Source organism: Lynx canadensis, chromosome A1, assembly GCF_007474595.2.
Source record: "Lynx canadensis isolate LIC74 chromosome A1, mLynCan4.pri.v2, whole genome shotgun sequence".
Classification (NCBI taxonomy): domain Eukaryota; kingdom Metazoa; phylum Chordata; class Mammalia; order Carnivora; family Felidae; genus Lynx; species Lynx canadensis.
Genome location: NC_044303.2, coordinates 16,463,529 through 16,478,588, shown reverse-complemented (window position 1 = coordinate 16,478,588; position 15,060 = coordinate 16,463,529).

Sequence of the window (15,060 nt, the reverse complement as noted above, 5' to 3'; positions counted from 1 at the left end):
GAGAGAGAGAGAGAGACAGCGTGAGTTGGGGAGGGGCCGAGACAGAAGGAGGCACAGAATCCAAAGCAGGCTCCAGGCCCGATGCAGGACTCAACTCATGAACTGCGAGATCATGACCTGAGCTGAAGTCGGACGCTTAACCAGTTAAGCCACCCAGGCATCTCTGGTCTCAGGCATTTTTTTTTTTTTTTTTTTGATTTCACATTCCTAACTTAAGAAATCTCATCAATCGCCATGGTTTCAATTACTGTGACTATATTAACAAATCCCAAATTCATATATCTACCCTAAAATTCCACTCTGAGCTTCAGACTCTTATATAGAAGTGTCCACTAAACATCTTTACTTAGATGGCTCGAAAATATCCTACTCTCAATCTGTCTGAATAAAGTCCAGAAATATTAATATAAGCATATTCCACATATTACTCTAACTCTCCCATCGTGTATTTCTAAAGAAGAATCTGAATCAGCTTGCTTTTGTCTTAGGAATTCTTTCAGTCTAATTAAAATAAAGAGAGCAAGAACAAGAAAGAACCAAAGTTGGACTAAAGATTATTTTACATTGTGTAACAGAAAATCTAACCAGAGAAAAAGAATTCGTATGAGATTTTGGGATGGTGGAGACAGAAGACACAGAAGAGACAAAAACCCACGAACCATTTTGGGAGAAAATTTGTTTGCAAATAAATAGTGAGTTTGGGAAATGTTTGGGAGTATTGGCAACTATTTCTGGAAAGGATATTATAAGCGGCAGATATCTGGATATAAGAGACTTTTCCATGTTTTCCCAGATATTACTATAGTGCTTCTTCCCACGTTAAAGATTGAATTTTTTGCCGTTATTTATATTTGGAAACAATGTTCTCTCTTCAAACCCATAGTCTATATAGAGATGAGGACTTTATATTTGAATCATGTGCTTTATTAGGATCCATTTTAAATTCATATAGAAGAAAACCCAAAAGAACAATATCTAAAACACATGAACATTTAACTCTCTGCAATGAAAAATAAATCTAGGGTTACATGGTTCCAAACTGGTGTGGAAGTTCTGGATTTATCAGGAATCCAGGCTTCTTCTTCCTTCCCCCACAATCATACTAGCACTAGCTGGAACTTCAGTCACAATGGCCTCCTTTCAGACAACCAGAAGGGATAAAGCTGGAATGCCTCTTCCTTTTTTAACTAGCTCTACTGTTCAACCCTTGGGATGTCATCTCATTGGCCAAAAGCTAGTCACATGGCTGCATCTGATCCAAGTAAAATTGAAGTATCTAGTCTTTATTCCAAAAAGCAAAATGCTCAACTAAGAACTGGGATTCAGTTAGTAGGCAAGAGAGAAGAACAGATCTTTAGTAGATAATAGGCTGTTTCTGCTACATATGCGCAAACCTGAATCCATCATCTCTCCTACCCTTAAGCCAGCTTTTCTATCAGGGTTCCCTATCTTGAGAAAAATTACTCAATTGCTCAAGATCCTGGAGTTATCACTGGATAACTGTGTTATCCGTCTCCTTCACCCCTACATCCAATTAAACAACATGACTTATTCAATTCCTCTCTCCATTTTCTGTCTTTACTACAACCGTCTTAGTTTAGGCTGTAATTCCTTCTTCTCCCATTTGGATTTGGAACATAAGCCTTATAAATGAATTCTGTGTGTGTGTGTTTTACCTTTCTCTCTCCCACCACCCAACTCCATTGGACACAGCACCCGGTACCTTTGTGTAAAGCAAAGTGACCATTTTACTCCCCACATAAAATCACTCAAGGATAACAACCCATTGTTTTAGGATAGAAATCCTTAGCTACAAAGTATTTACTATATATCCTTGCAAATTATGAAACCCACTGAGTTAGTTATCTATTGCTGTGTAACAAGTATCTTCCAAACATGCATAATTTCTATTTCTTTTTCCTGGATTACTGTACTGGCAAGGATTTATTTAGTACAATATTGAGTAAAAGCAGTAAGAGTAGAAATCCTGACCTTGTTTCCAAAAATAGGTGGAAGGCATTCAGCTTTCCAACATTAAGTATGATATTAGCCATAGTTTTTATTTTTTGTAGATGACCTTTATCATATTAAGGAAGTGCCCGTGTATATGTAGCCAGTTGAAGGTTTTATTATGAATGGACTTTTAATTTTGTCAAATCCTTTGTACATTTACACTGATCTAGATTGTCTTATGAGTATTCTCCTTTAACTGATTAGTTAGGTAAATTACATTATATTGTATTCCAAATTTCAAGCTGGCATTGCATTCCAGAATAAACTCAATTTGGTCCTTTTGTTTTTCATTAAATATGTTCCTGGATCAATTTACTCGTATGCAGTTGAGTATTTTTGCATCTCTTTTTGCATCTATCCATGAAGGATATCGCTCTATTGACTTCTTTTCTTGTAATGCCCTTTACTGGTTTTGATGTTAAGTTGGGAAGTGGCTGCTCTTCTCATTTGATGGAAAAGATTACATAGAATTGGCATTGTTTCTGCCTTAAATGTTTTGTGGAATTTTCTAATAAAACCATCTTTGTCAAAAGTTTTATTGTTTAATATTTTCATTTTTTAAAATATCTTTAATGTTTATTTATTTTTGAAAGAGAGACAGAGCATGAGTGGGGGAAGAGCAGAGAGAGACACACACACACAGAATCCAAAGCTGTAAGCACACAGCCCGATGTGGGGCTTGAACTCATGGACTGCGAGATCATGACCTGAGCCAAAGTCAGAGGCTTAACTTACTGAGCCACCCAGATGCCCTGTTTACTATTTTTAATATGAACTTAATTTGTTTAATTGATAACTACCTATTTAGGTTATCTATTTCTTTTTGAGCAGTTGTGGTACTCAAATATTTAATCACGAACTATTTAGTAGTTTATTATTCAAGAATTATTACATTTCATCTAAGCTGTCAAATTACTGGGCATACAGTTGTTCATTGTATTCCATCATTAACCTTTAATGTCTATCTATAGTGTTTTGTAAATACATCTTGTATTCTGGATATTGATAATTTGTTTCTTCTTTCCATTTTTTTTTTTTTCTTGGTCTGGCTAACTATAGGTTTAATAAGTCATGGGGATGAAAGATACAGCATAGGCAATATAGTCAGTGATATTGTAATAGTCTTGTAAGGTGACAAGTGGTAGCTACACTTGTGAGCATAGCTTAACATACAGACTTGTCAAACTAAAAAAAACAAATTTTGCGGTGCCTGGGTGACTCAGATGGTTGAGCGTCTGACTTCAGCTCAGGTTGTGATATCACGGTTCATGAGTTCGAGCCCCACATAGGGCTCTCTACTGTCAACACAGAGCCTGCTTCAGATTCTCTGTCCCCCTCTCTTTCTGCCCCTCCCTGGCTTGTACTCTCTCTCTCTCAAAAAGAAACATTAAAAAAACCAAAACAAAACCTTTATTAGTCTATCCAAAGAATAATCTTGACTTCCTCAATTTTATTCATTACTTTTGTGTTTTCAACTTCGTGGATTTCAGCTTCCTCTTACTTGCTGCATATTTAATTTGCCTTTCTATTTCTAGTGTCTTAAGGTAGAAGCTTAGATTATTTTGAGGTTTTTCTTCTTTTCCAATATAAACATGTAGTGCTTTAAACTTTACTACTAATACTAATACTTTTCTCTGCCTCTACATTTTTGCCCTCTGTTACTTTTTTCCACTACTTTAGCAGCATTCCACAAATGTTTATGAGTTGCATTATATTTGTTTAATTCAAAACATTTTCTGTTTTCTTTTGTGATTTCTTCTTTTGAATAGGGATGTCACAGAAATGTGGGGTTTTTTCAAATTTGCAAATATTTGAAGACTTTCTAGCTTTTTTGGGAGGGGTTCAATTATAGTTTAATTCCTTTATAATTAGAGAACATATTTTTAATGATTTCTATTCTTTTACATTTGATAATTTGTTTTTAGGCCAGAAAATAGAGTATCTTAGAAAATTATCCTTGTGCATTTGAAAAGAATATGTGTTCTGTTATTGCTGATGGGGAATTCTATAAATATTAATTGTGCCATGTAATTTAATAACATCATTTAGTAATTCTATACCCTCGCTGATTTTCTATCTACTTGTTCTATTAATTACAGAAAATAAATGTTGAAGTCTCCAATTATAATTGTAAATTTGCCTATTTCTCCTTTGCAATCCATCATTTTTTTGTTTCATTTACTTGGAAGCTCTGTTATTAAGTGCATACATATTTGCATCGTTATAGCGTCTTCTCTTGTCATTATATAATGTTCCTCTTTATCTTACAAAATAGTACTTGTTGTAAAAATCTGCTTTTTCTCATTAATATAGTCTTTCTGCTTGTCTTTTAATCAATGTGTGCATATTGCATCCTTCACAAACTTTTACTATTATCCTAGCTATATTACATATTTAAAGTATAGCATGTAGTTAGTTCCTTGGTACTAAATACGATAACCTATGTCTTTGCATTGGTATTTTTAAGCCACTGGCATTAGATAAAATTCTTCATATTGTTAAATTGTTAACAGTTGTTAAATTCTATCATTTTTAAAATCCTTGTCTCCTCTGTTATTGTAAAAAAAAAATTGTTCCTTCTGTCATGTGTGCTTTTGCATTATTTGAACATTTTTAGTATTCCATTTTAAATTTACCTACTAGATTTTTTTTAACATTTTATCTTTGTGTTATCTTTGGTGGTTGCTTTAGGGTTTATAATGTACATACTTAATATCAGTCTATTTGGAATGATCATTTTCCTATATATAAGGCATCATTTATTTTTTCTGGCTGCTTTCAAGTTATTAGTGTTGATGATGATGTACCTGGACAATGTTTTCTTTTTTTTTTTCTTTTGATGATTTTTTATTCTTGAGAGAGAGAGAGAGCATGCACACACGTGAGAGCAGGGGAGGGGCAGAGAGAGAGGGAGACAGAGGATCCCAAGGGGGCTTTGCTCCAACAGCAAAGAGCCCTATGTGGGTCTTGAACACAGGAACTGTAAGATCATGTCCTGAGCTGAAGTCGGACACTTAACCGACTGAGCCACCCAGGCGTGCCAGGTTTTCTCTGATATCATCATATTTTGGATTTGCTGAGCTTCAACTCTCAGAAGCTTCGGTTATTATTTCCTCAAATGATTTTTTTGAACACATCTCTATCCCTTCCACTTTTAGGCTTCCAATGATACAAATATGACACATTTTAATATCATCGCATAAATCTCTGACATTTCTTTCTCTTTCTTTCTGTTCTTCAGAATACATAATTTCTGTAGATCGATGTTCAAATTAGCAGACTTATTTTTCTCTTATTTTCTTTTTGTTAAAAGTCCAATGATTTTTTTTTCAAATATTGCTTCTTCAGTTCTGTTTATTTCACATGTTTCTTTTTCCCTGTCAAAATTTCTATTTTTTCTGATCACTGGAATGGAGTTTACCTTTACTTTATGGAGCATGGTTATAAAGGCTGCTTTAAATTCATCGGTCCCTGCCAAGGCAGGGAAGAAAATTTAAAGTCCTGCCTAACTGCTGAGTTTAGCCTCTAGTCCTGTCCAAACGGGAAGCCTGGCCAGAGAACCTGGGCAGCTGCATAGCTCATTCTATAGCCTCAATTGCAGCGTCACCCAAGCAGATCTCAGCCAGAGGCCCTACCATCTGCAGATCCAAATCTGTGGCTCCAACTGGCCAAAGAGCTTAGTTGGCAGTTCTTCCTGACTCAGGTCCCCAGCCGATGGACCATGCTAGCCACGGAGGCTGTTCTAGCCCTGCTTCAGCACAGAAGCACATTCGGGCAGACCCCACCCAACTGCTGATCAGGAGACCTGATCAGAGAATGTAGGCAGCGAATGAACACATTTTATAGCCCCACATGGTCCGGGAGAAAATCCAGCAGCCATGACCAACTGGTCAGAACAGCCTCTGGCCTCACTTAGCCAGAGAGCTGACAGTGACTCTGGCCGTCGTGGATACCAGCCTACAACTCTATACAGTAGGGACACCCAGCCTACCACCTCACAGGATTATTGAACACTTGGCTCGCAGCCTCATCCAAGCAGAAAGCCTACCCAGTTACTCCTACCCATCACTGAGCACAGCTTGCAGACTCAACAACAGACCCTGCACAGGGACGCCACCCGACTGTGAAGAAGGCCTTTAGCCCCAGGAACTGTAGGATAACAGCTGGAACCCCCTCCTGACCAGGAAGCCCGCCAATGAACTTGCCCAAGAGCAGAGCACAGCCAGGGGCCCACCCGATCATGAAACCCAGCTGCAGCCCTTACTTCAGGGCATAGTTTGCAGCCTGACCCAACCACAAAGCGTGGCGTAAGGTCCCATCCAATCGTAAAACCCTCTGTGGAGCCTGCCAGAACAGAGAATCTGGCCAGTAGCACCATTAGGTTAAGGAGCACAGTCTGAGACTCCACTCAAACAAGTGTGACTGTAGATCTTGGACCATAGCCCTGACGAATCATGGAGAGCAACCAGTGGTATCTCCCTGCCAGGTAACACAGCCTGTCAACTTGCCAGACCACAGGCGACGGCAGAAGGTAGCTAGTGGCCCCACCTGCCTGCAAAGAACAGCCAGCAGCTTCACCTGATCAGGGAGCCCACTCTGTGGCTCTGTTTAAAAGCAGAGCCCAGGGGCGCCTGGATGGCTCAGTGGGTTAAGCGTCCAACTTCCACTCAGGTCATGATCTCACGGTTCCTGGGTTCCTGGGTTCAAGCCCCGTGTCAGGCTCTGTGCTGACAGCTCAGAGCCTGGAGCCTGCTTCAGATTCTGTGTCACCCTCTCTCTCTGTTCCTCCCCCGCTCATGCTCTGTCTCCCTCTCTCTCTCAAAAATAAATGAAACGTTAAAACAAACAAACAAAAAACAGAGCCAGGCCAATAGATCCACCCCGTCAGTAGCACCCTACCATCTTGACCTCAAAGTGCATGCAGTGGCCTTGCTTGACCAAATAGCCCAATTATCAGACAAACCCTACCATGGAGCCCAGCCAGCGGCACCCTCAAGCTTCAGAACACAGGAAGTCGCCTAGCCAAAATAAAGCTACAAAGCCTCACTACTATAGATAGACACAGCTGACGTGTCCAGAACCCCAACCTGAGTTAACTACTAAAGGTCTGTCCCTGCCGAAGCAATTCTAGCGCAATGCAATTCAACTTGGGTTCATGTATTTTGTTCTTTTTTGATAGAATGCACAGTAATTAGAACTGTTTCAGTTGTTCAGTAAATTTGTTTGACTTAATTGTTCTTTTTCTTTCATTCAATGCTCACATTCCCATTTCTGGATCTAGCAACCTATTCATAAGGTCACACCTAATACTGCAATTAATGCTCGGCTTGTCTCTCTTTTTTTTTTAATCTTGCTTTTACTTCTATCAAGACAAGTTTTCAGTTTTCAGCCACAGTTAAAGAATTAACAAAGATAAAGTAAGATGAAAATCTAACCAGTTTAACTCATTACAAATAAAATAACTAAGTATAATTATTTACACAACAAAATTAGAGGTTATTTTATAAGGTGGAAAAATGAGAATATATTTGACCCAAACTAATGCTTTGGGAATATCTGGAAAGTAACTGCATTTATTGTTTATTCTTGTTCTTCCATCATATTGTTTTTTTGTATACCTCAGATAGTAACTTTTATTATGGTATTTTGTAATAATTTTTGTGCTTATTTCCAAAAACCCAGCCATCCACGTTTTATACATCTTTATATCGCCAATATTTAGCACATTCCAAATTGATGACTAAACCTCTTCAACAAACACACTTTGTTTTCTGGTAAATGTTAGTGCAATTTAAAAGAAGAACCCTGGGCACCTGGGTGGCTCAGTGGGCTGGGCATCCAACTTCAGCTCAGGTCATGATCTCATGGTTCATGAGTTTGAGCCCCACGTTGGCCTCTGTGCTGACAGTGCAGAGGCTGCTTTGGATCCTCTGTCTCCCTCTCTCTCTCTCTGCACCACCCTGCTTATGCTCTCTGTCCCTCAACAATAAATGAAACATTTAAAAAAATAACAAAAAAAAAATAAAATATAAATAAAAGAAGAACCCGTACATTTTTAAAGGACTCAGTTGTTTGGCAAAATAAGTTGTTTATCTTGCCATGATAGAACAAAACTGAGGCATTTCAGGAATTCTATTAGAAGGAAGATATTTTATTAGATACCAACTATCAGGCATGATTTATTAAAAAAGAGTTTACATCTTTTAAAATGATAAATTTAGCATCATTCACCTACTGTCAGAGTTTCTAAAAACAAAAAAATAGGCAACTAAACCATGTATTCTTGCCATCTATAGTCTACATATGGGATCTTCACTGTAATTTTTCTTAGCTAAGGTTATAGTGACCAAATCAACATACCAGATCCTGCAACTATCTCTCTAAGAGGGTTTTAAAGGGTTTTTTAGGGGAAAAGAGCCAACTCAGACTGAAGTCATTTTTTACAAGTGTTTCACAATCTTGGTTTCCTAGACACGCTTTGCCCAACAAGTTCTTGGCTGACATATCCCTGCAGATTATTTGTACCTAATACCTAATATATTATAATAATACAAATATAAATATTTCTGTCTCCAAGCATCTTTTAATCATAAACTTTTCCCCAGTTGTATTGTTATAACTGCTTAGTCACAGACCACCAAATGTGCACATGAAACAGAGACAAAACTCTTAGTAATTAAGACACACATAATATAAAATGTTTTAAGCTCTTTGTGAAATGAAAATATGGGTGCTTTTTTAGTAGACAGGGAGGACAATAAAATTTGTTACTGTGTGAATACCTGCTAGGATAAATAACATGAACATTAATCACAAAGTCTTAGGAAATTTTGTGTATGTTGTAAATTAGGGCTTACAAAATATCAGAACTAATATGGTAAGAAGGAAGAATAGATTCCCGAGTCTCTGGTGATTTAAAAGTTAGAGGACCTGAAGAGCCAAAACAATCTTGAGAAAAAAGAACAAAGCTAGAAACAACACAACTCCTGATTTCAAAGTATAGTACAAAGCTATGGTAACCCCCACAGTAGGGCATTTGCATAACAGACATATAGATCAATGGAACACATATAGAGCCCAGAAATAAATCCACTCATGTGTGTTCAATTAATTTATGACAAAGGAGTCAAGAATATGTAATGGGTAATGGACAATTTCTTCAATTAATGATGTTGGGAATATTGGACAGCCACATGCAAAAGAATGAAACTGGACCCCTTCCTTATACCCTATATAAAATTAAACTCAAAACAGATTGAAGACTTGACTGTAAGACCTGAAACTACAAAATTCCTAGAAGAAAACATAAACAGTAATCTCCTTGACAAACTCTTGGTGATGATTATTTGGATTTGACACCAAAAGTAAAGGCAATAAAAGTAAAAATAAACCAGTGGGACTACATCAAATGAAAAAGCTTCTGCTCAACAGAGGAAGCCTTCAACAAACTAAAAAAAAACAACCTACCAAGTGGGATAAAAAATTTATAAATTATGTATCTGATAAGAGATCAATATTCAAAATATATAAGGAACTCCTACAACTCAATAGCAAAAAAAATCACAAATGTTCTCACTGAACCATGAGAAGAGGATTTGAATAGATAGTTTCCAAAGAAGACATACAGATGACTAATGGCTAAATGAAAAGGTACTCAACATCATTAATCATAAGGAAAATGCAAATCAAAACCACAATGAGATATCACCGCATACCTTTCAGAATGGCTATCATGAAAAAGGCAAGAGATAACAAGTGTTGGCAAGGATATGGAAAAAAGGAAACTGTGTATCATTGGTAGGAATATAAACTGATGTAGCCACTATGGAAAAAAAAATATGGAGTTTTCTCAAAATGTCAAAACAGAATGACAATATGATCCATCAATTTCACTTCTGGGTATCTATGCAAAGAAAACAAAAACATTAGTTTGAAAAAATATACACACCCATGTTCATTTCAGCATTATTTTATAATAGCCAAGATATGGAAACAATCTAAGTGTCATCAATGGATGGATGGATAGAAAAATTGTGATATATAAGTACAGTGGAATATTGCTCAGCCAAAAAAAAAAAAAATGGAAATCTTGCCATTTGTGATAGTATGGATGGACCTTGAGGGCTTTATGCTAAGTGAAATAGGTCAGACAGAGAAAGACAAATACCATATGATCTCACTTATATATGGAATCTAAAAACAAAACAGAACAAAAAACAAGATACAGGGAATAGATTGGTGGTTACCAAAAGTGCTGGCCGAAAATAGGAAAAATGGATGAAGGGGGTCAAAAGGTACAAACTTCTAATTATAAAATAAATAAGTCATGGGGACAAAATGTACAGCATGGTGACTATAGTTAATAATACTGTATTGCATATTTAAAAGTTGCTAAGAAAATAAATCTTAAAAATTTCATCACAAGAAAAAAAGTTTTGTTAACTGTGTATGGTGATGGATATTAACGCGACTTAGTGTAGGTAATCAGCTTGCAAAATGCTAGACAAATATTGAATCATTATGTTGTACACCTAAACTAATACAATGTTATATATCAATTATATCCCAATTTAAAAAAAGTAAAAAATAAAAGGTAAAGGAGAAGACATCAACTCTAGAGTAGGTTATACAAAATGTATCCTTTCATTCTGTATGTGGTTTTTACCAAAATTTCCTTCCCAACAAAACCTCTTAGGGTACTGTTTGGGACACTGTGTCAGTAACTAGCCAATCTGTTGAATAAAATAATTTCCCAGGGCAAAGATCACACAAGAAAATCAGACTGGAAGATCAACTAGTCACTCTCAGTAAACGGATAAAAAACACTTTGTTAATAACTAATTATTTTCTGAGAGCATGGTATACATTGTAATTGTCTTTTAATCTATAACATCTATTTTTTCTAATGGTTTTTGTGCAATGTCATCCCCAGTTAAATTAAAATTATTTACTGAAGTTTAATATACATACTAAAACACAAATTACAAGTGAATGGTTCGCTACATTTCCACTAAGTGGATACGTCTATGTAAACATGTAACCATGACCAAGGTCAAGAAATAGAACAATCCCAACACCACAGAAACACTAACTTATCTTCTAATCAAAGTTTCCTCTCAACAAAGTTAATCACTCTCTTGCTTATCCTAACTCCAACATGGTTTTGTCTTCTTTTGAACTTTATATAATTTGGATTCACAGACTGTGTACAGTTTGTATCTGACATGTTTGGCTAAATAAAAACGTTTTTATGATTCGTTCATATTGGTGAGTGTAGTTGTAGCTTGTTTAGATTTGTCTGTGTGTAGTCCACCATAGCTTAAATTTTTTGCTTTAATGCATTCTACTATTATTAGAGTATCAGGACTGTTTATATTTTTATGAAAATAACTGTTGAACTTCGATAAACAGCTAGTTTACACTGTGGACAATGTATTTTGGATATGTATTCAGAAGTGGAATTACTGTATTATTGAATATGCACTAGTTTTAATAATTACTCCTAAATGATATTCCAATGATCTTGAAAGGTGGGCAAAAAGTCTTTAGACAGAAAATACAGAGATAAACACAAAGGTAAAAAAATGTTAAATTTAGCTACAATAAATGTAAGACCTTCTGCTAATCAAAAGATATTGAAGAAGATGAAGGAGGAGGAGGAGGGGGAGGACAAAGAGGAGGAGGGGGAAGAGAGGAAGAAGAAGAGGAAGAGGAAAGGAAGAGGAAGAAGAAGAAGAAGAAGAAGAAGAAGAAGAAGAAGGAAAAGAAGGAGGATGGGGGGAGGAGAGGGCCAAAAATGTTGGGAGAAGATACCTGGATTGTATATAACCAATTAGTGATTGGATCTCACAAATCAACATTTTAAAAAGACGTTCAGTAGATAAATGGGCAACATATTTGAAAAAAAAAAAAAAACTAGAGAAATGGGTATTCAAATTGTCCATAAGGATCTGCAAATTAAATGAAATTCTACTAAACATTAGCAAGAACGTTTAAAATCGAAGAGTGATAATATCAGATTTTGTATAAAATATGAAGCAGTGTAAATTTATAAACTTATAAATTGGTAAAACAGGTCTATTTTTTGGAACTCTGGAAATTTGTCAAAAGCTTGCAACAACTCAGGAACTGTTTGTAGTACAACAGCTGGATCTCAGAAAGAACAGCAAGCTGTGTGGCATTCTAATTTACCCAGGCTCCCGCCCCAGACTCCCAGCTCAGCAGCAGCCTCGAAAATAATAGCTCACCATCCCATTACCAGGATTAAAGTGACCAGAATGGGCTTATTTGCAAAGAACGGTCCTTAGTCCATCTGTCTGATGACTCCCAGGAAGGCCAGCTAGAAAATCTTGTCTTTATAGTACCTTAGAACTTGCTCATGCTAAAGCTTCCGTGGGACATGGGTGGGGTGAGTCATTTATCAAAAAGAAAAAACAACAAATATTGTAGCCACTGTGGCCTGAAGCAATGGATAGCAGTTGGGGAAAACAAAGAACTGACTTAAAAGATTAGGAAGAAAGGCTGGAGGCATGAGATTCTTTGGGAAATAAGGATTTCGAAAAGCTTTGACATATTCTTGGGAATCTAGAAGGCCATGCACAAAGGAGCAGGATTGTAGATAGCCTCAGGAAAGACCTGAGAAGGCCTTGAGCTCCCTCTGGCTAACCTAGACACTCGGGGAAAGCAGAGGAAAAGAAATGGTATGGCAGAGATGTAAACTGCCAGACTGGGTTTTGAAGTGTGCTCCAAGGTCCACATAGAGTCTCTGCAAAGACAGGGATGTTCTCTTTCTAGACATTTCAGGGTATCCCCATCCAATAATTAGCTGACCACTAAGCTAATGAAAAGAGATTCCAGTGGCCACAGGAGACAAAGAAGGGAGACTTCACAAAATTAGTTGAGAAAAGTTGCTGAACGTACAAACAGCAACAATGACAACAAACTGCAACAGATAACCCTGAGAAGGAGAGAGAATATGATTCCAGAGTTGCCACATTATGATAAGAAACTGTGCAATTTTCAAACAAACAAAAAACAAAACAAAACAAAACAAAAAACACAAAGAAATTACAGCCCATACAATCACTAGAAACCGTATCAGAGGAAGCACAGATACTGGGTTTACTAAATAAATACTTTAAATAAGATATTTTAAATATGTTCCAAGACTTAAAGGAAAGCATGTCTAAAGAACTCAAGGAAAGCAGGAGATCAGTGTATCTAACTGAGAAAAAAAAAAGAGAAGAAAAGAAAGAAAGAAAACATAAAAATTATGTTGCAGGGTTTTTTACCTCAATACCCGGGGCTCGTTGTCTGGCCACTCTGAAGAATGAAAAGGTAGACACAAAATAAAATGAGCAGCAGGCATTATATTAGAGTATAGGATTAGAAAGGAAGAATAGTAGGAAAGCTCTCTTTACAGAGAGGGGACATTCGAAAGTGAATGCCCCATGGACCACAAGCAAGAGCCTTTGTTTTATAAGGTTCTGGTCAGCCCTTCCCCTTTCCTTCCCTGTTGTTCCTTCTCAGGTTCTACCCCTATTGGCTTGATAGGTGTTGGGTTGTCCATTCCTGATTGGCTCGTTTCCATTGTATGAGGAGTGGTCTATGCCCATACTTAGGTCTTTTGACAAATTCCTGAGGGGAAACCAGACAGGGAGTAGGTGGGGTCTGTTACATTCTTAAGAGGAATCTTATGCCTGAGGGGGCTTGCTATGGTCAAACACTCCCAGCATTGTTCCAAAATAGGTGCTTTTCCTCACCCAGGGATCTCAGGCCCTAATCTTTCCCTCTCTGCCCACTGAATCCTATCTTCTCCTATCATAGTTACTTTTTTAAAAAGGAACAAATAGAGGGGTGCCTGGGTGGCTCAGTCGTTTTGAGCGTCTGACTTTGGCTGAGGTCATGATCTCATGGCTCGTGGGTTCGAGCCCCGCATCAGACTCTGTGCTGACACCTCAGAGCCTGGAGCCTGTTTCAGATTCTGTGTCTCCCTCTCTCTCTGCCCCTCCCCGACTTGCGCTCTGTGTCCCTCTGTCTCGAAAATAAATAAACATTAATTTTTTTTTTAAAAAGGAACAAATAGAAATCCTGGAGTTCAAAAATGAAATAGCTGCAATGAAAAATTTACTGGAAGCGCTCAGTAACAGACTTGAGAAGGTTGCAGAAGGAATCGATGAACTTGAAAGTAGATCAGCTGAACTTAGATAGTCTTGATAAACAACAAAAAAGAAAAGAAAGAATAAAAATGAAATGAGCCTGAGAGACCTATGGAAGGCTGACATCAAGCACACCAAGATACACATCAGAGGAGCCCCAAAAGGAGGGAGATAGAGAACGGGACAGTTAGAATACTTGAAGAAGTAATGGCTGCAAACTCCCACATTGTCAGGAAATGTTAATCGACACTTCCCAGAAGCTCAACCAACTCCAGATGGATACACTCAAAGACATCCATCCTGAGAAACATTATAATCACACTTTTAAAGTCAGTCAAAGACTCTTGAAGGCAGCATGAGAGTAGTGATTCTCTCTTAGAGTTCATGGAGGCCAATCGTCAGTGGCATAACCTATCCAAAGTGCCAAGAGAAAAAAAAACCTGTCAGATAAGAATTATCTATCTGATAAAACCATCCTTCAAAAATGAAGGAGAGGGGCACCTGGGTGGCTCAATTGGTTAAGCATCCGACTTGGGCTCAGGTCGTGATCTCAGCGTTCATGAGTTCGAGCCCCACATCCAGCTCTCTGCTGTCAGCACAGAGTCCACTTCAGACCCCTGTCTCTCTGCCCCTCCCCCATTCATGCTCTTTTTCTCAAAAATAATCATTTTAAAAAATGCAGGAAAAATTAAGCGCTCCTAGCAGACCCATTCTAAAAACTAATAAAGCAAGCTCTTTAAGTTGAAATGAAAGGACACTGCACAGTAGCTGGAGTCCACATAATGGATATAGGGATAGGGATAGGTTTTGTTTGGTTTTGTTTCGTTTTGTTTCGTTTCATTCTGTTTTGTTTTGAAAGAGAGCACAAACAGGGGAGATGCAGAAGGAA